We start from the raw sequence: 19,951 nt of genomic DNA, 5'->3' as shown, positions 1-19,951 counted from the left end.
GTCCTCAGTTTTCTCACATGTAAACTGAGAGTACTGTCAGCCCTTGTTTCATCAGTTGACCATGACGAGAAATCAAATAGTTCATAACACCTTATGCACAGTAATAACCAAGTTAACAAGTGTTATGACTGTTTCAACACTAGACAAGGTTATCTTTGCTCTTAACTCCTGAAACTCAGAGGTTTTATGAAAATGGGGAAAAAAAGTTTTACCCCTTTTTGTTCTATACTTCAACAGTTCACAGCCTTTTTATTTGTTTGCTTGTTTTTTCTTTAATAGGCCACACAATTTACACTACAACTCCACATGTCCAGCTTTGCCCTTGGCCTCCTGAACCTGAGCAAGTGAATCATAAAGCCCCATAATGCTGGCAAGGCCTGGAATCTCCTTGGAAGCTAATTGGTGGTCATGAGACTATATTGCTTTAAAAAATTCTTTTCAGTAAACTATTTTAAATTCACTTTCTGAACTCACCTGCTGACTGAATGAATCCTGATATGGTTTGCTCTGTGTCCCAACCGAAATCTTTTTTTTTTTCTCAATTTAGAAAGCTTATTTTGCCAACGAAATCTTTTTATTTTCTCAATTTAGAAAGCTTATTTTGCCAACATTAAGGACACACCTGTGAAACAGCCCCAGGAGGTCCTGACATGTGCATAAGGTGGTCAGGACACAGCTTGGTTTTATACATTTCGAGAAGACATGAGACATCAATCAATATATGTAAGATGTACCTTGGTACGTTGGTTCAGTCCAGAAAGGCAGGACAACTAGAAGTGGGACGGGGCTTCCAGGTCATAGGTAGGTAAGTGACAAATGGTTGCATTCTTTTGAGTTACTGATTAGCCTTTCACTACCCAAATCTTATCTTGAATTGTAATCCTCAAGTGTTGAGGGAGGGACCTGGTGGGAGGTGACTGGATCACAGGGCAGTTTCTCCCATGCTGTTCTTGTGGATAGGGAGAAAGTTCTCATGAGATCTGATGGTTTAAAAGTGGCAGTTTCCCCTGCAATCCCCCTCTCTCCTGCTGCTTTGTGCTTCTCCTTCTGCCACGATCGATTGTAAGTTTCCTGAGGCCTCCCCAGTCATGAGGAAAGGTGAGTCAATTAAACGTCTTCTGTTTAGAAATTACACAGTCTCAGTATCTTTATAGCAATATGCAAATGAACTAATGCAGAGAATTGGTACTGGAAAAGTCGGGTACTGCTATATAAATAACCTGATAACATGGAAGTAACTTTGGAACTGAGTAACTGGCAGAGGTTGGAACAGTTTGGAGGGCTCCCAAGAAGAAAGGAAGATGAGGGAAAGTTTGGAACTTCCTAGAGACTTGTTAAATGGTTTTAACCAAAATGCTGATAGTGATATGGACAATGAAGTCCAGGCTGACGTGGTTTCAGATGAAGAGGAGGAACATATTGGGAACTGCAGCAAAGGCACTCTTGTTATGCTTTAGCAAAGAGACTGGTGGCATTCTCCCCCTGCCTTAGAGATCTGTGAAACTTTGAACTTGAAAGAGATTATTTAAGGTATCTGGCAAAGGAAATTTCTAAGCAGCAAAACATTCAACAGGTGACCTGGTTTCTCCTGAAAGCATAGAATTATATGCATTCACAAGGAGATGATTCGAAATTGAAACTTATGTTTAAAAGGAAAGCAGAGCATAAAAGTTTGGAAATTTGCAGCCTGATCATGGGGTAGAAAAGAAAGACCCATTTTCTGGGGAGAAATTCAAATTTGCTGCAGAAATCTGAAATATACTGCAGAAACCTCTGATAAACCCATCAGATTTCGTGAGGCATATTCACTACCATGAGAACAGTATGTGGGAAATTGCCCCTATGATTCAAATTATCTTACACCGGGTCCCTCCCACGAATTGGGAATTATGGGAGTACAATTCAAGATGAGATTTGGGTGGGGACACAAAGCCAAACCTTATCATATATATATATATCACTGTATAGAAATTTAAACAGCTAATATAAAGAAATGGAAATGCAAAAAGAGGAAGAGAAGAAAAAATAATGGTAAACAAAAAACACAAAAATGATTAGAACTAAGAATAAGTCCAAACATATAGTAGTCTTGATTTGTATGACTATATTAAATTGTCTTATTATAAAACAAATGCTCATGTTTGATACTAAAAATCATATAACTTTAAGGTATTTGCAAGACCCATCTAAAACAGAACACATAGAAATAACTTGAATTTGCTGGAAATAAAGAGAAGAAAAAAATATATACCTGCCATACAACCCAACAATTCCACTCCTAGGAATCTACCCTAGAGAGATGAAAACTCATGTTTCCATAAAGATTTGTACACTGATGTTTATATTTCCTATTGGTAATCGACAAAAATTACAAACTTAAGCATCCATAAACAGGTAAATCAATGAACAAACAGTGGAACATGCATACAATGGAATACTACTCTGCAATAAAAGGAATAAACTACTTATAAGAAAACATAGTTGAATCGCAAAGCCATTAAGTTGATCAAAAGAAGGGAGGCACATAAGAATACATTCATAATATAGTATGAATTAATTTATTTGAAACTCCAGAAAGACAACTATTTAATTTATGGTAATTGCCTGGAATGTGAGAAAGTATTTTCTGGGTATAGGCACAAGGGGATTTTGTGAGATGAGCTAAATGTTCTGTATTTTGATTTTTGTGATGATTCTTTGGATATATTGTTTTGTCAAAGCTCATTGAAATGTGCAAGAAAATGGGTGTTTTTCTGCTCAATGAAATAAAAGAGGATAAAAACAAATGGAAGAACATTCCATGCTCATGGGTAGGAAGAATCAATATCATGAAAATGGCCATACTGCCCAAGGTAATTTATAGATTCAATGCCATCCCCATCAAGCTACCATTGACTTTCTTCACAGAATTGGGAAAAACTACTTTAAAGTTCATATGGAACCAAAAAAGAGCCCACATTGCCAAGTCAATCTTAGCCAAAAGAACAAAGCTAGAGGCATCACGCTACCTGACTTCAAACTATACTACAAGGCTACAGTAACCAAAACAGCATGGTACTGGTACCAAAACAGAGATATAGACCAATGGAACAGAACAGAGCCCTCAGAAATAATGCCGCATTTCTACAACCATTTGATCTTTGACAAACCTGACAAAAACAAGCAATGGGGAAAGGATTCCCTATTTAATAAATGATGCTGGGAAAACTGGCTAGCCATATGTAGAAAGCTGAAACCGGATCCCTTCCTTACACCTTATACAAAAATTAATTCAAGATGGATGAAAGACTTAAATGTTAGACCTAAAACCATAAAAACCCTAGAAGAAAACCTGGGCAATACCATTCAGGATATAGGCATGGGCAAGGACATTATGTCATAAACACCAAAAGCAATGGCAACAAAAGCCAAAATTGAAAAATGAGATCTAATTAAACTAAAGAACTGCACAGCAAAAGAAACTACCATCAGAGTGAACAGGCAACCTACAGAATGGGAGAAAATTTTTGCAACCTACTCACCTGACAAGGGCTAATATCCATAATCTACAATGAACTCAAACAAATTTACAAGAAAAAAACAAACAACCCCATCAACAAGTGGGTGGAGGATATGAACAGACACTTCTCAAAAGAAGACATTTATGCAGCAAAAAGACACATGAAAAACTGCTCATCATCACTGGCCATCAGTGAAATGCAAATCAAACCACAATGAGATACCATCTCACACCAGTTAGAATGGTGATCATTAAAAAGTCAGGAAACAACAGGTGCTGGAGAGCATGTGGTGAAATAAGAACACTTTTACACTGTTGGTGGGACTGTAAACTAGTTCAACCATTGTGGAAGTCAGTGTGGTAATTCCTCAGGGATCTAGAACTAGAAATACCATTTGACTCAGCCATCCTACTACTGGGTATATACCCAAAGGATTATAAATCATGCTGCTATAAAGACACATGCACACGTATGTTTATTGTGGCACTATTCACAATAGCAAAGACTTGGAACCAACCCAAATGTCCAACAATGATAGACTAGATTAAGAAAATGTGGCACATATACACCATGGAATACTATGCAGCCATAAAAATGGATGAAGCTGGAAACCATCATTCTCAGCAAACTATCACAAGGACAAAAAACCAAACACTGCCTGTTCTCACTCATAGGTGGGAATTGAACAATGAGAACACTTGGACACAGGAAGGGGAACATCATACACCAGGTTCTGTTGTGGGGTGGGGGGAGGGGGAAGGGATAGCATTAGGAGATATACCTAATGTACACGTTGTGCACATGTACCCTAAAACTTGAAGTATAATAAAAAAAAATGGGTGCTTTTTATTGTATAAAAATTATATCTCAGTACGTAAAAAGCTGGAAAAAGTAAAACAAAGGAATGTCATGAGAGCACATACGAGGAATAGCTAATTTGGTTTTGGAAGCTAATAACAGGCTTTTCCGGGCAGAGGGATCAGCGCGTTTTGTTCTTTTTAAAGTGAGATCTATGAAAAGAGCAAGACTGTGCTGATAAAAGTGGAGGAAGAAAGAATATTCCAGACAGAGGAAGCCGTCCGCACAGATTCAAGGAACAGATGAGAAAGAGAGTGGCTCATTTGGAGAACTGAAAGTAGTTCAACAGAGCCAGAAAGAATAGGTAGTGAGCTGGTGTGATAAAAGAAGAAGGAAGTAAGGGTACTTGGGAGTGCGCAAGTGAGACTGTCTTTATTTTGCTCTTGAACATAAAGGATACTTTGTCCAGGTGTAGAATTCTTGACTCACTAATCTTTCCCCTCTAACATTCTGCATTTGTGTTCATTGTCATTTGATGCTTAGTGTTGTGGAGACTTCTAAAATTGTCTGGTGTTTGTTCCACTTCACGTAAACTGCATTTTCTCACTCATTGAAGATAAGGCTACGTTTGAATTTTCTTTTCTCAATATTATTTTTCCAAATAGTCAATGAATCCTGTCAGTTCATTGGTCACTTTTATTATTGCCAATCCCTTTATCATTCTATTGTCAACTATGATAAATCTTACCAAACATACATTGGAAGCCTTACATCTGTTTTTCATGTTTCATCTTTTCTGATAACTTTATAACCTCGTTTTCCACTTCTAATAAATTCTAAGGGAAAGTTTTATGCCTATTATTCTCTCCTTATTTGATTTTCTGCTTTACTAATAACTCACTGGTTTTCCTTCTTCATTATTAATCTAATTTAACAATTGTTTTCTTTACCAGCATGTGATCATTCCCTTTTCATTACTACAAACTTTCATTTCATAGACACGATGTCCTCTTAAAAATAGTAATAGCTAACAAAAAAGAGAGGGAGAGAGAGATTGATTGTAAGAAATTAGCTCGTGCAATTGTGGGGGTTTGCAAGGCAGGTTAGCAGCTGGAAACTGAGGAAGGATTTCCATGTTACAGTCTTCAGGGAGAATTCCTTCTTTGGGAAACCTCGATTCCACTTATAATGTCTTCACGTGATTGAATGCGGCCCTTTCCCATTGTCGATGGGACTGTACTTAAAGTCAACTGATTGTAAATGTTAATCACTATGCGAAATAACTCCACAGTGACATCTAGATTAGTGTTTGACCAGGCAAGTGAGCACCACAGCTTAGCCAAGTAAATAGACCATCATGCAGTATAATTGACATGACTTACTATACATATATATAAAATATTATATGCATATATCATATCATATTTACCTGGGATATTCTTGGTCCTCTTATTTCTTGTTCTATTCTACTCCTTATAAAAACATTTATTCTCATTCCTTCAAGTGGTTTTATTTTTATGAAATGCACCATCATTTTGCTTGCCCAAATTGTTGCTTGTATTTTGTCTTTAATCAACAGAAATTTATGTGAATGTCTGGATTTGGAGGTAGAAATGAATTCTATCAAATCAGACTATGTTAGATAACCTGTCTCAAATTCCCATCAATAGCCCCTTTAATATAAGAAATATATTTATAATAACCCTTCCTTGGTATGCCTCACCTTGAATGCTCACTTAAGTTAAAAGTGACATTAGAAAAAAAAAAAGTATACCTTCATTCAAAATTGTTCTATGAAATAAAAGCAAAAATGTCCCTATCACACATAATCAAAGTGATTCATCTGGTAAGCTAGATATAAGCAATTTTGGAATTTTGTTAAAATAGTTAAAGATAAACTGTGTTACCTTTCAGAAAAGTAAAGGGAGTGATCAGTGACTATTAATAAAACAAATAGTGCCATCTACTGTCGAAAAATTCTATTATGAAAGTTGCCATAAACATCATTATTTTTCAGTGTGATAGTGCTATAGTCATTTATTTGATATTCTAAAATTTCCAAGAATCTTTACTTATTTCAAATAATCAGTTAAATTTCTAGTTCTGCTAACTGGAGTGGAATTTACATGTACTTAAATGACTGCCACTTTACAAAATCACTGTCATCAGGAAGCAATTTTTTTAAAGTGTTTCTTTGTGCTGAGAAGTACATGATGTAAAAAACAAAAAAAAAATACTTGTATCCATTCCAAACGCAATACACACCCATGACTCAGTCGGAACTGCAGAAATGTAAGGATAACGATACTAAACAAGAGGAAAAATGAAAAAGACAGGAAAAAGCCTGGGCAAATTATTAAAGAAATGCAAGCATTGATGCAACTTACTGATAAAGGTGAAACTGTAAAGTATACTTTAAAATAGATACAGTAAGTAGAATTAGAGTTAGCTTCCATCACCTTTTAATCTACAAATGATTTTACAGAGAAAGCAGCATTAAAGATCATTGTGGGCAATCAAAACAGTAATTTGAGAATAGCATTATACACTGCATTTAAGTAGGATTCAATAATTTTAAAGTGCAGGGACAAAATTTCCTCATATGGCTCACTAGCTACATTGCAAATTTCTTGAAATCAGAACACAGAAGTGCAGACCTGTGCTCACAATGCAGACTTGTAGGGTGTAGAGGCATGAATGGCTACAGAGCCAGGGACATGGGGCCAGAGAGGTGGAGTCTCCGGAAGACTCCTTTGGGGCCTATTACCATGCCTCAGGGGTCCAGGTGGAGCACGGTGAATATATTATCCTTTACCTTATATTTCTTATATGTCTACAACTGCCACTTCATGGCACTAAGACTAAAGGTTGGCCAAAGTACAAGATATTTGCCTTATCTGGTGACAACTCTATGTCCTGGACTCTCTTCCAGAATAAGTCCTTTTCTGCAGCACTGCTTGAACTCCTCTTAGCAAGAGGGAAACGTGAAATGCTACCAAAATCGAATAGAAGTAAATTCTGATTATATTCCTTTGTTCACTCATATCCTGAAGTGCATCAGATCAGGTTTTCTCACCTGCATGATGCTATATTTTACTTGAGTTGGAATAATTTTGCTTAGAAATAAACAAGTAAAAAAGCACCTGCCTCCAGACCTAGGGTCCATCAGGAAAAATATAAGGTTTATGAGGTATATACTCTAAGCCCAAGGACAACAAGTACAGGAAAATCTTAAGTCCTTCAGTGCATACGCTTGGATGAAGAAGGTAATACAATTGTAGGCAACTGCAAGAACAAGGTAGGTAAAATGCACACCTACAGGCAGTTGTGAAAATTTTCCCAATATAAACTTGCACTTCACATGCACTTTTGTGGTGTGAAGGAGAGGAACTGGTGAGAAACTGATTAGAAATGATGATAAGCAGACTTTTACTGGAGCATTGCTCAATCCCCTCTGTAAGGCAATCATGCTATGTAGACAATCAAACATGAAATCGCTAGAAAGTTTATAGGTTGATATAATCTATTTTAATGCATCTAGGATTCAGGTAAGCTGCAAAAAAGTAGTGCCAATATGTTTATTTTATAGGAGATATTTAAAATTAATTTTATTCCTTTTAAAATTGCAATGATACCCAAATCCCCTGATTTCCTGTGGTAGGCTGAATAACAGCTCCTAACAGCTCCTAAAAATATCAGGTCGTAATCCCTGGAATGTGTAAATGCTACCTTATATGGAAAATATACCAATATGTGATTAAATTATGGAGTTTGAAATGAAGAGATTAACCTGTTTTATCTGGGTGCATCCTAAATGAGATCACAATTGTTCTTAAAAGAGGGAGGCAGAGGGAGGTGTGACACAGACAAAAGAGAAGGCCATGCGAAGACAGAGCAAGAGGGAGTAAAAGATGCTGGCCTTAAATATTGGAGTAATGTAGCCACAAGCCAAGGGATGCCTGCAGGAGTTGTAGGAGGTCAATACCTTGATTTTGACCCAGTGATACTGACTTCAGACTTGTGGCCTCCAGAACTGTGAAATAATAAGTTCCTGTTGTTTTAAGCAACTGATTTTGTGGTAGGTAATTCGTTACAGCAGCCACAGGAAACTAATACACTCTGGGTGAATTTCTCTTTATATAATGCAGGATTCTCTTTCACAATTAAAAATATAACTTTAATATAGTTGGTATTATCAGCAGCATGCTGTAACTTCTGCAAAAAAGCTCTCAAATCCTTATATCTGTTTTCTTGATAAATCATACTGTTCCCCTCCCTGCTCACTGTATTTCAACCATACCAGATCCCTTAATGGGCAAGGGTATTTCAGACCTGGGCACTGGCTGTTTCTTCTGATTGGAGTACTTCTACCTCAGACATCATAATGATGAGCTCTTTTGCCTTCTTCAAGTCTTAGATCAAATTATTCCTTTTTACTGTTTATATTCCAACTAGTGAGGGACAGTGTCCCTCACTATCCCCTAGGAGATTGATTCCAGGACGCTTGAGGATACCACACTCTGTGGATGCTCAAGTCTCTGATAGAAAATGCCATAGTATTTACATATAATCTACACAAACCCTCCTGTATATTTAAAATAGTCTCTAGATTACTTATAATACTTAATACAATGTAAATATTATGTAGCTTTTATACTGTGAATTTTAAAATTTGTATTATTTGTGTTACTATATTTTTGTTTTTTCTGCATATTTTTAATCCATGGTTGGTGAAATCCATGGATATGAAATCCACTCATATGGAGGGACTGAGAGCCGATCATATTCTATTCAACATTGCAACCTCCTTTCCCACCCAGCATAACAGACTAATTGTACCCTGCTTGTTCTGCTTTATTTTCTAAATCTCATTTCAATCTCTAAAATGTTATGTAATTTACTTAATTGCTATGTTCATTTTATATCAACTTTCTGCCTCTTCTACTATGTTATCTTCTTGAGGGAGGAGATTTTTATCTGTTTTGTTCACTAATGTATTCCCAGTGAATAGAACAATATCCAGCCCATAACAGGTATTCAGTAATTTTTTTCTTGAATGAATAATTGAAGGAAAACTTTTAAAAATCCATTGCCATAAGGTAGGGATGCAGAGAGCCTAAATCATACTAAAGCTAATTTCAGCTTTCAGTTCAAGCTGACGTATTATCAAATCTTCTTATGTTTTTATCATTTCAACTTCTGTTCTGTGCCAGCTGAAGTCTCGAACTTGGCTAGGTGTAGTGGTTTATGCCTGTAATCCCTGTGCCCAGGGAAGCCAAGGCAGGAAGATCACTTGAGGCCAGGTGTTTGAGACCAGCCTGGGCAGCATAGCAAGGCCCACCATCTACAAATTATATAATAAAATAACAAAATTAGCCGGGCATAGTGGTATGTGACCTCAGTCCCAGCTGCTCAAGAGGCTCATGAGGGAGGATCACTTGGCCCAGGAGTTGGAGTTTGCAGTGATCTGTGATCACATCACTGTATTTCAGCCCTGGTGAGAGAGCAGACCCATCTTTGAAAAGTCTCAAACTTTATTAATAGTGTAACAGAATGAGCAATACTTTGGAGACATGCTGCTGCTGTATCTTTTTTTTTTTTTTTTTTTTTTGAGGCAGAGTCTCAGTTTGTCACCCAGGCTGGAGTGCAGTGGCGCCACCTCGGCTCACTGCAACCTCTACCTCCAGGGTTCAAGAAATTCTCCTGCCTCAGCCTCCCAAGTAGCTGGGATCACAGGTGCCCACTACCACACCCGGCTAATTTTTGCTAATTTTAGTAGAGATGCGGTTTCACTATGTTGGCTAGGCTGGTCTCAAACTCCTAACCTCAAGTGATCCACCTACCTCTGCCTCCCAAAGTGCTGGGAGTACAAGTGTGAGCCACTGACCCCGGCCCTTATATTTTTCTAATTATCAAATAGGCTGTGAGATTTTCTATTTACCTAGGTCCTCAAAGTGTCTTTAGGAAAAGCTATACCCTGGACAAAGGCAGGTTGGCAGAAATACCAGGGATTGAGCTGCAACAAGTTTGGGTCATAAAAACTGCCACTAGGCCTGTCAGGCAACTTCCTGAGTCAATAAAATCTCACATTAATAAATATAAAGAAAAAGCGATTGAAAATTTTCCAGATAAACTGGATTCCATCTATAAAGAGGAAAATCTGTTTCGTGGTCCACTTAGCATCTTCCCTGATCTATTCATAAGAGAAATCAAAAGGAACTTCCACTCTCTTTATGGAGAGGGGCTGAACTACTAAAAGAATGAATCACTTTAAATAATGAGGAAACAGTTTGTGCTATGATATGATATTGTGAAGCTGTACCCTGTAAAAGAAGGAGAAACTGACCATGCTCTGACCTGAAGGAGCATGGCACCCGCACAAAAGACCTGTAGGGAAGAAAGAATCAACATAGGAAGCTGAGGATGTGGAACTTCAGTGACTGCCAAGTGATAGAGAGGAACTCAGGTTAACCTATCAGGGAAAGAGAATGTCCTTTAGCATGAAGGTCGTAGCCATTTGGATGTTGAAGACATGCAACACATGCAATTTTTAATAACATTTTGTTTAAAATTTATATTTCCTAGATGGTATTTTCCAGAGTTGTTCAAAACTAACTTTTACATTTGATTACAGAATGTTTTAATTTCATAATCTGTGAGACATTTTCTCCTTCTGTTCTTTAGAAATGCATTTTAACAATAAACAGATCCAATTAAAGAGAGTTGTGTTTTACTTTCCCTTTTAAGGATGATGTAATTATTCAAATTAGAAATTAACATTATGCTGGCAGGTTTTGAATACTATTTTTGGAAGAGGTGAGAAATTTATCACCCTATTCTATTTCAAAAAGGTGCGTTTTAACTTACATATTTAGAATTTAATGGTTAAAGATGATTCTTTCAGGGAAAGTTATAGATCATAGAATCCTAGAATGGTAAATCAGGAAACAAGGGTAGAAAAAAAAAAAGACTGAAAATATAAAAAGTCTTTCGTTACAACAAAATCTAAGAACGCTAAATAGCAAATCAGCAAGAAATTTGGAGAGAAGTTTGCAATAGAAAATGTGATATCCAAATAATTGTCAGCAAAGATTAGAGAAATAACAAGGTGTCATGCTCATGGTAGAAATTTCTCCTGAACCGAATTAAGTATGTATGTATAGTATATTAATTCTGCAAAGAAAAATTATCAGATCATTAACACAACCTAGGATTTCGGGATGAATGAAAATTAAAGATTCAAAGAAAATGTTAATATATTTGATTGTTTTTATACAGTTGTTCTTAAAACTAATGGATGATAACTGTTTTACTGAACATTACATATTAAAGTGAATTCATTCCAGAATATAGTCAGGCCAGGCTTGGTGGCTCACGCCTGTTAATCCTAGCACTTTGGGAGACTGAGGTGGGCGGATTACCTGAGGTCAGGAGTTCAAGATCAGCCTAGTCAACATGGTGAAAACCTGTCTCTACTAAAAGTACAAAAATTATCTGGTCGTGGTGGAGCACAACTGTAATCCAAGTTACTCAGGAGGCTGAGGCAGGAGAATTGCTTGAACCTGGGAGGCAGAGGTTGCAGTGAGCCGAGATTGTGCCACTGCACTCCAGCTCCGATGACAGAGCAAGACTCTGTCTCAAAAAATCAATCAATTGATAAAATAAACATGAGTGAAAAACAATCCCTATTTCCAGCTTCTTGGAGTTTGGTAGAAGAAAGTTACATAAATAGCTAACATCAGAATAAATTCCAATTGAAGAAATTATGTAGACACATTCTTTTGGTCTCAGCTGTTCTATACAGTCATAATTGATTTTGCTGCTTCTTAAGTGTCTTCTTACTTTCTTTTTAAAGAGGATGAGTGTTCTGCAGATGGAAACATTCCAGTCATGGAGATCAACCTGTGCAAAGGTAGAACAGCGCAGCTGGAAATAGGACACATGCAGGAGTCCAATATCGCATTAATCCAGGAAGAAGGTGTATCATAGGTAAATGTTGAAATGTAGAAGCAATAAATTTCATAGAACTATTAAAAGAAGGTTCACCCAATGTATAAAATAATACCTCAGCATGGTCCCTTATGATTCAAAGTACTGTGTTTGTGTGCTAGAGGATTTGTATGTTTGGAATAGGGGGGTATAAATCTTAAAAAAAAATCCATACTTCACAGGGTACAATATGCACACAGGATGAGGAAGAGTCTACTGTAATCAGTAGAGATGTGGACCTTACTATCCCTAGAATATATGAGCAAGTGGAAACAGGTTGCACAATAGACAATATGTGTTTAATAAAATGAAGATTCTGCAAGAATTTACAATGAGGTATTCTAAATACATTCTGAAATAAAATTGTGAAGAACCATGAAATAATGACTATATAAGAGTTTGATTTCAGCTGATCAAAAATAAATAATGAAGCATTAGTTACAAAAATGAGTCATATTAAACTATATTCATAAGGTTAGTGGCTGCCTCTACTCCCCAGCAAGAATAAAAAGAATATGCTGGGAACTTGGTCACTGGGATCAGACCAAGGACCTACTTAACAGAATTTGGATATAAGATGTGGACCTCATCACAGGAATATGTAGAACTTTCCTACATTGGTCAAAGATTGTCAGAAGACTTTCTAAAATAATCAAAAAGTCAGTAGCCATGGACTTCTCACATTTTCAGTGACTGGGTCTATAACTAATCTCTGTATTTTGATAGATGAGAGATGAATCAAATTATTAGAGCAATTGTCTTTAATATTCAGTATACATAGATATCATCAGAGATGTTTATTTACAATTCAGATTTCTGCATCCTTTCTTCAGAGCTATAATTCATTACATTTGAGGTAGGTTTCAGGAAACATCATTTTGGACAAATATCCCAGTTAATTCTGACAAATATCATCTTTCAGCAACAAAATATCTCAGCTGATTCTAATAAATATCATCTTTCAACAACAAAACAGAAACAAATAAATAAAATTGTTTAAAAATAAAACCACTGTTACATTGTCTGTTTCCAGAAGAAGGTCCAGGCATCAACAACTTGGGAAGATTCCAATATACTGTGATAAGCACTTGCTGATTACCTTCCTTCTCACATTCGCCAGTGAATTCATACTGTCTCAGGTATGATCTGCATGGTCCCTATAAGGGTTATCAGCACCTAAAATAGTTGCTATTCTAATGCTAGATAATAAAATGGATCTCTGCTCTGTAGGTAGGGAAACCAATGAGTCAAATTGAACCACTACTGTATTTTTGAATAGTTGTTCTTTTTCACAGACTCAAGTATCTTGTAAATTCTCTGGTCTAAAAATGATTGTCAAAATACTTTGAAACTACTTGACATAACCACACAGATAAATTATATATGACCAATAACCATGTCATACCCTTTGTGAGATCACCTCTGCTGATCTACCAAGTAATATGGGTTATAATTGTCATGGGATTTAGTGATTACTCTATTCCACTATGATAATGCTAAGTAATTTACAATTTCAAAATTATACACGTAATAGAAATCTAGGTAGATGTATGAAATGCAAAGGAAATTTCATATTTTGAGTAGATTCATTTGCACATAGCAATTTGGTTTTAAAAAATACAGCCTTAAGATCACTGACATTTTTAAACACAAATTATATACAAGTGCATTACATCTCATTTTTCTTATATCATCATCTACAAAGAAAGTAGAAAAAATGAAATATTTGGTGAGAAGAATAATTGAATGAATGATGATTAAGAGCCTGGTTTATATCATATGCCAGTTTCCATGTTGTAAGTACTCCCAATAACTGATTTCAAACTACCCATGTGATGTCACTGAAGGCAGAGTTGAACAAGATTTTCAGTAAAATACCAGAATATTACTGTTTCCACAACATTCATTCAACAAATACAAATAACCTTAAAAAAGCATAGATAATATAAAATGTAGTGAAAAATATAAAATGTAGAGTTTATATTTGCATTTAGCATATTACCTTTACTTTAAAAATTATTTAATCATAATTTTACATAATTTAATTTTTATTCATTTGTTTTATAAGTGCCTTGGTAAACTACTGATAATTTAAAAACTGTCTTTCACCAGCTTGTGTGAGTCAACTAGAGTACACCAGCTAATATTTTATTTTTCGTACAGACAGAGTCTCACAATGTCTCCTAGGCTGGTCTCGAATTCCTGGGCTCAAGGAATCCTTCCTCCTTGGTCTCCCAAAGTGCTGGAATTACGGGCATAAGCCACCACACCCAGCCAAAAATTTATTTATCTACAGAGAATTTATAATTTTATACAGGTAAGATGGAACTTCAATTTTATGTTATTATCTAGATAGGTAAGTTTTGTAATACTGTTTCAAATAACTTACTCTTTGCCCAAGTTGACGATAGCAACTTCCACATACATAAAATTCTTACATACTGAAGTCTAATCCTAGATTTTATTTTTATTAAATTTGATATATTTGTCTATTTAGTGATGAGAATGCCACATTGATTTGATTCCCAATGCCTTATACTATGTTCTACTATCTGGTTAATCCCTTCCTGCTATTAAACTCTGTGCTTTAACATTTTGGGTAATATTTGCTATAATTTTTGATAAATGGTATCCATCATATTTATATTTTTCAATGATTTATTTATAATTTTTATAATAAGTGCTGAACTTTATCTCATACTTATCAGAATCTATCAATATGATCTTATAATCTCTAATATTAAATATTATCATATTATTTATTTGAACTGCAAATATTTAAATAGATATATTATTAGTTTTAATATTAAATGTGATCATATTATTTATTTGAGCTGCAAATATATATTAATAGATATTTTGTTCTTCATTCTCCTTTGCATTTCTATAATATTATCTACTTGCTTAGATGGGCTGAAATAGTTTATGTAAGTTTTCAGTTATTGTCTTTGAAAGAAGAAAAGAACAATTTTAACCCCATTTGGTGCTTTTTAAAATAGATCCATCTTTTTCCACGGTGTCTTTGGAAATTAGTTTTTTTTTTAAATTGTACAAAGTTCTTCTAGATTCACATATTTGTCGTTACAAAATTATTCATATAGGATAGGCTTAAAATCACTTTAATGTTGCCTATATCTACATTTGCTTTCCTTTACCATTCCTGGTCTCTTCTACAATAATTGGGTTATTTCTAAAATGGGAAGAGCAGTAAAATTTCTTTTGATGAAAGTTTAATGCTATCTTCAGCTAACATGAAATATATATTTAAGTCTGTAAACCTCACATTTGTTTCAATGTCCTTACTTTCATTAATGTCACATTTATGCTTTTGAGGGCTTAGTCATAAATTCTTTGCCAAGGTCAATGTAGATAAAGGTATTTCCTCGATTTTCTTTTAGGATATTTGTAGTTTGAAGTCCTACATTTAAATTCTTAACACATCCTGAGTTAATTTTTATGTATGGTGAAAGGTAAGGGTCTTTTTCATATGCCTAGCCAGCTATCCCAGCACCATTTACTGAATAAGGAATGTTTTCCTCATTGCTTTTTATTGTCAACTTTGTTGAATATCAGATGTTTGTAAGTGTGCAGCTTCATTTCTGGGTTCTCTATCTTATTTCATTGGTCTATATGTCTATTTTTGTACCAGTACCATGCTGTTTTCATTACTATAGCCTTGTAATATAGTTGAAGTCAAGTAGTGTGATTCCTCCAGCTTTGTTCTCTTTGCTTAGGATTGCTTTGGCTATTTGGACTCCTTTTTGGTTCCATATGTGTTTTAGAATAATTTTTTTTCTAATTATGTGAATAATCACATTGGTAGGTTGATAGGAATATTGCTTAATCTGTAGATTGCTTTGGACAGTATGGCCATTTTAATGATATGATTCTTCCAATCCATGAACATGAAATGTTTTTCCATTAATTTTGTCACCTCTGACTTCTTTCAGCAGGAAAGATCTTTCGTCTCCTTGGTTAGCTGTGTTCCTAGGTATTTCAGGAATTTTTTTGTGAATATTATAAATGGGATTGCATTCTTGATTTGACTTTGTGTGAGAACATATTGGTGTATAGAAATCCTACTGACTTTTCTACATTGTTTTTGTATACTGAAAGTTTGCTGAAGTCATTTATGAATTAAAGGAACATTTGGTGGAGTCTTTAGAGTTTTCTAGGTACAGAATCATATCCTTAGTGAAGAGTAATAGTTTGACCTATTTTCCTATTTGGACGCCTTTTATTTCTTTCACTTGCCCTGTTGTTCTGTCTAGGACTTCTAGTACTATGTTGAATAGGCATTGTGTGAATGGAAATGTTGTTTTTCTGTTTCTTGAGAGGAATGGTTTTAGCTTTTGGCTGTTCAGTAAGATGTTGGCTTTGAAATATGACAGATAGCTCAATATTTTGAGGACTATTTCTTGAATGCCTAGTCTGTTGGGGGTTTTTATCATGAAGGGATGTTGGATTTTATCAAATACTTTTGCTTGTGTCTGTTGAGATGATCATATGGTTTTGGTATTTATTCTATTTATGTGGTGAATCACATTCATTGATTTGTCTATGTTGAACCAACCTTGTATCCCAGGAATAAAGCCTAGTTGATAATGGTGAATTAACTTTTTGATGTACTGCCAGATTAAGTGTGCTAGTATTTGGTTGAGGATTTTTACATCTATGTTCAGCAGTTTGTTGGCCTGAAGTTTTCTTTTTTGTTTTGTTTTGTTTTCTCTCTGCCAGAGTTTGGTATCTGGCTGATGCTGGCTTCATAGAATGATTTAGAAAGGAGTGCCTCTGTGTCAATTTTTAAAAATAGTTTTAGGTTTAGTACCAATCCTGGTAGAATTTGGAAGTGAATTCACCTGGTCCAGAGATGTTTTTTTTTTTTTTGTTAGTAGGTTATTACTGATTCAATTTTGGCACTTGTTAGTGGCCTGTCAAAAAAAGACATACAAGTAGTCAACAAACATATGAAAAAATTCTCAACATTATTAATCATCAGAGCAATACAAATCAAAACCACAATGATATACCATCTCACACCAGTCAGAATGACTATTATTAAAAAGTCAACTGGGGTTTTTATGGCTCTAGGTTTTACATTTAAGTTTTTAATCCAGCTTGAGTTAATTTTTGTATAAGGTGTAAGGAGAGGGTCCAGTTTCTGTTTTCTGCATATGGGTTTTCCTAGCACCATGATTAAATAGGGCATCCTTTCCCCATTGCTTATTTTTGTCAGGTTTGTTGAAGACCAGATGGCTGTAGATGTGTGATGTTATTCCTGAGGCCTCTGTTCTGTTCCATTGGTCTATATATCTGTTTTGGTACCAGTACCATGCTGTTTTGGTTACTGTAGCCTTGTAGTATAGTTTGAAGTCAGGTAATGTGATGCCTCCAGCTTTGTTCATTTTGCTTAGGATTGTCTTGGCTATATGGGCTCTTTTATCATTCCATGTGAACTTTAAAGTAGTTTTTTCTAATTCTGTGAAGAAAGTCAATGGTAGCTTGATGGGAACAGCACTGAGTCTATAAATTACTTTGGGTAATATGGCCATTTTCATGATATTGATTCTTCCTATCCATGAGCATGGAATATTTTCCCATTTGTTTGTGTTCTCTTATTTCCTTGAGCAGTGGTTTGTAGTTCTCCTTGAAGAGGTCCTTCACATCCCTTGTAAGTTTTATTCCTAGGTATTTTATTCTTTTCGTAGCAATCGTGAATGGGAGTTCACTCATGATTTGGCTCCCTGCTTGTCTATTATTGGTGTATAGGAATGCTTGCAATTTTTGCGCATTGATTTTGTATCTTGAGAATTTGCTGAAGTTGCTTATCAACTTAAGGAGTTTGGGGGCCCAGACAATGGAGTTTTCTAAATATACAATCATGTCATCTGGTAAAAGAGACAATTTGACTTCCTCTCTTCTTATTTGAATACCCTTTATTTCTTTCTCTTGCCTGATTGCCCTGACCAGAACTTCCAATACTATGTTGAATAGGAGTGGTGAGAGAGAGCATCCTTGTCTTGTGCCAGTTTTCAAAGGGAATGCGTCCAGCTTTGCCCATTCAGTATGATATTGGCTATGGGTTTGTCATACATAACTCTTATTATTTTGAGATATGTTCCCATTCATGACATAGGCATAGGCAAAGACTTCATGACTAAAACACCAAAAGCAATTGTAACAAAAGCCACAATTGACTAATGGGACCTAATTAAACTAAAGAGCTTCTGCACAGGAAAAGAAACTATCATCAAAGTGAACAGGAAACCTACAGAATGGGAGAAAAATTTTGCAATCTATCCATCTGACAAAGGTCTAATATCTAGAATTTTCAAGAAACTTAAATTGAGAAGAAAAAAAACATCAAAAAGTGGGCAAAGGATATGAACAGACAATCCTCAAAAGAAGGTATTTATGAGGCCAAACAAACATATGAAAAAAAGCTCATAATCATTGGTCGTTATAGAAATGCAAATCAAAGCCATAATGAGAAACCATCCCACACCAGTTAGAATGATGATCTTTAAAAAGTCAGGAAATAACAGATGCTAGAGAGGATTTGAAGAAATAGGAATGGTTTTACACTATTGGTAGGAGTGTAAATTAGTTCAATCATTGTGGAAGACAGCACGGTGATTCTTCAAGGATCTAAAACCAGAATACCATTCGACCCAGCAATCTCATTACTGGGTATATACACAAAGGATTATAAATTATTCTACTATAAAGACACATGCACATATATGTTTATTGAAGCACTACTTACAATAGCCAAGACTTGGAACCACCCCAAATGCCCATCAGCGATAGACTGAATAAAGAAAATGTGGCACATATACACTGTGGAATACTATGCAGCCATAAAAAAGAATGAGTTCGTGTCTTTTGCAAGGTCATGGATGGGGCTGGAAACCATCATTCTCAGCAAACCAACACAGGAACAGAAAACCAAACACTATATGTTCTCACTCATAAGTTGGAATTGAACAGTGAGAACACATGGACACAGGTAAGGGAACATCACACACCAGATCCTGTTGGGGGGTGTGTGGCAAGGGGAGGAAGATCATTAGGACAAATATCTAATGCGTGCAGGGTTTAAAATCTAGATGATGGGTTGATGTGTGCAGCAAACTACCATGGCACATGTATACCTATGTAACAAACCTGCACTATCTACACATATATGCCAGAACTTAAGGTAAAACAAACAAATAAAAAACAAAATAAAATAAAATGCAGTGTGTGCTTAAAATAATGAGTGAATAATTTAACTATTGTCAAAACATTGTAACACAATAAATGTATCTCGAAAGAAAAAAGTAAAAAAAAAAAAAAAACAGATGTTGGCGAAGCTGTTGAGAAAAGAGAATGCTTATACACTGCCGATGGGAATGTAAACTAGTTCAGCTACTAGGGGAAACAGTTTGAAGATTTCTCAGAGAACTTAAAAACAGAACTACCATTTGATCCAGCAATTCCAATACTGGTTATATGCGCAAAGAAAAATAAATTATTCCACAGATAAGATACATGCACTCATGTTCATCACAGCACTCTTCACAATAGCAAAGAGATGGAATCAATCTAGGTGCCCATCAACTCTGGATTGGATAAAGAAAATGTAATACATATACACTATGGAATACTACACGGCCATGAAA

Source organism: Symphalangus syndactylus, chromosome 19 (assembly GCF_028878055.3).
Source record: "Symphalangus syndactylus isolate Jambi chromosome 19, NHGRI_mSymSyn1-v2.1_pri, whole genome shotgun sequence".
In the NCBI taxonomy this organism is placed as follows: domain Eukaryota; kingdom Metazoa; phylum Chordata; class Mammalia; order Primates; family Hylobatidae; genus Symphalangus; species Symphalangus syndactylus.
Note: the sequence above shows the minus strand (reverse complement) of the source record.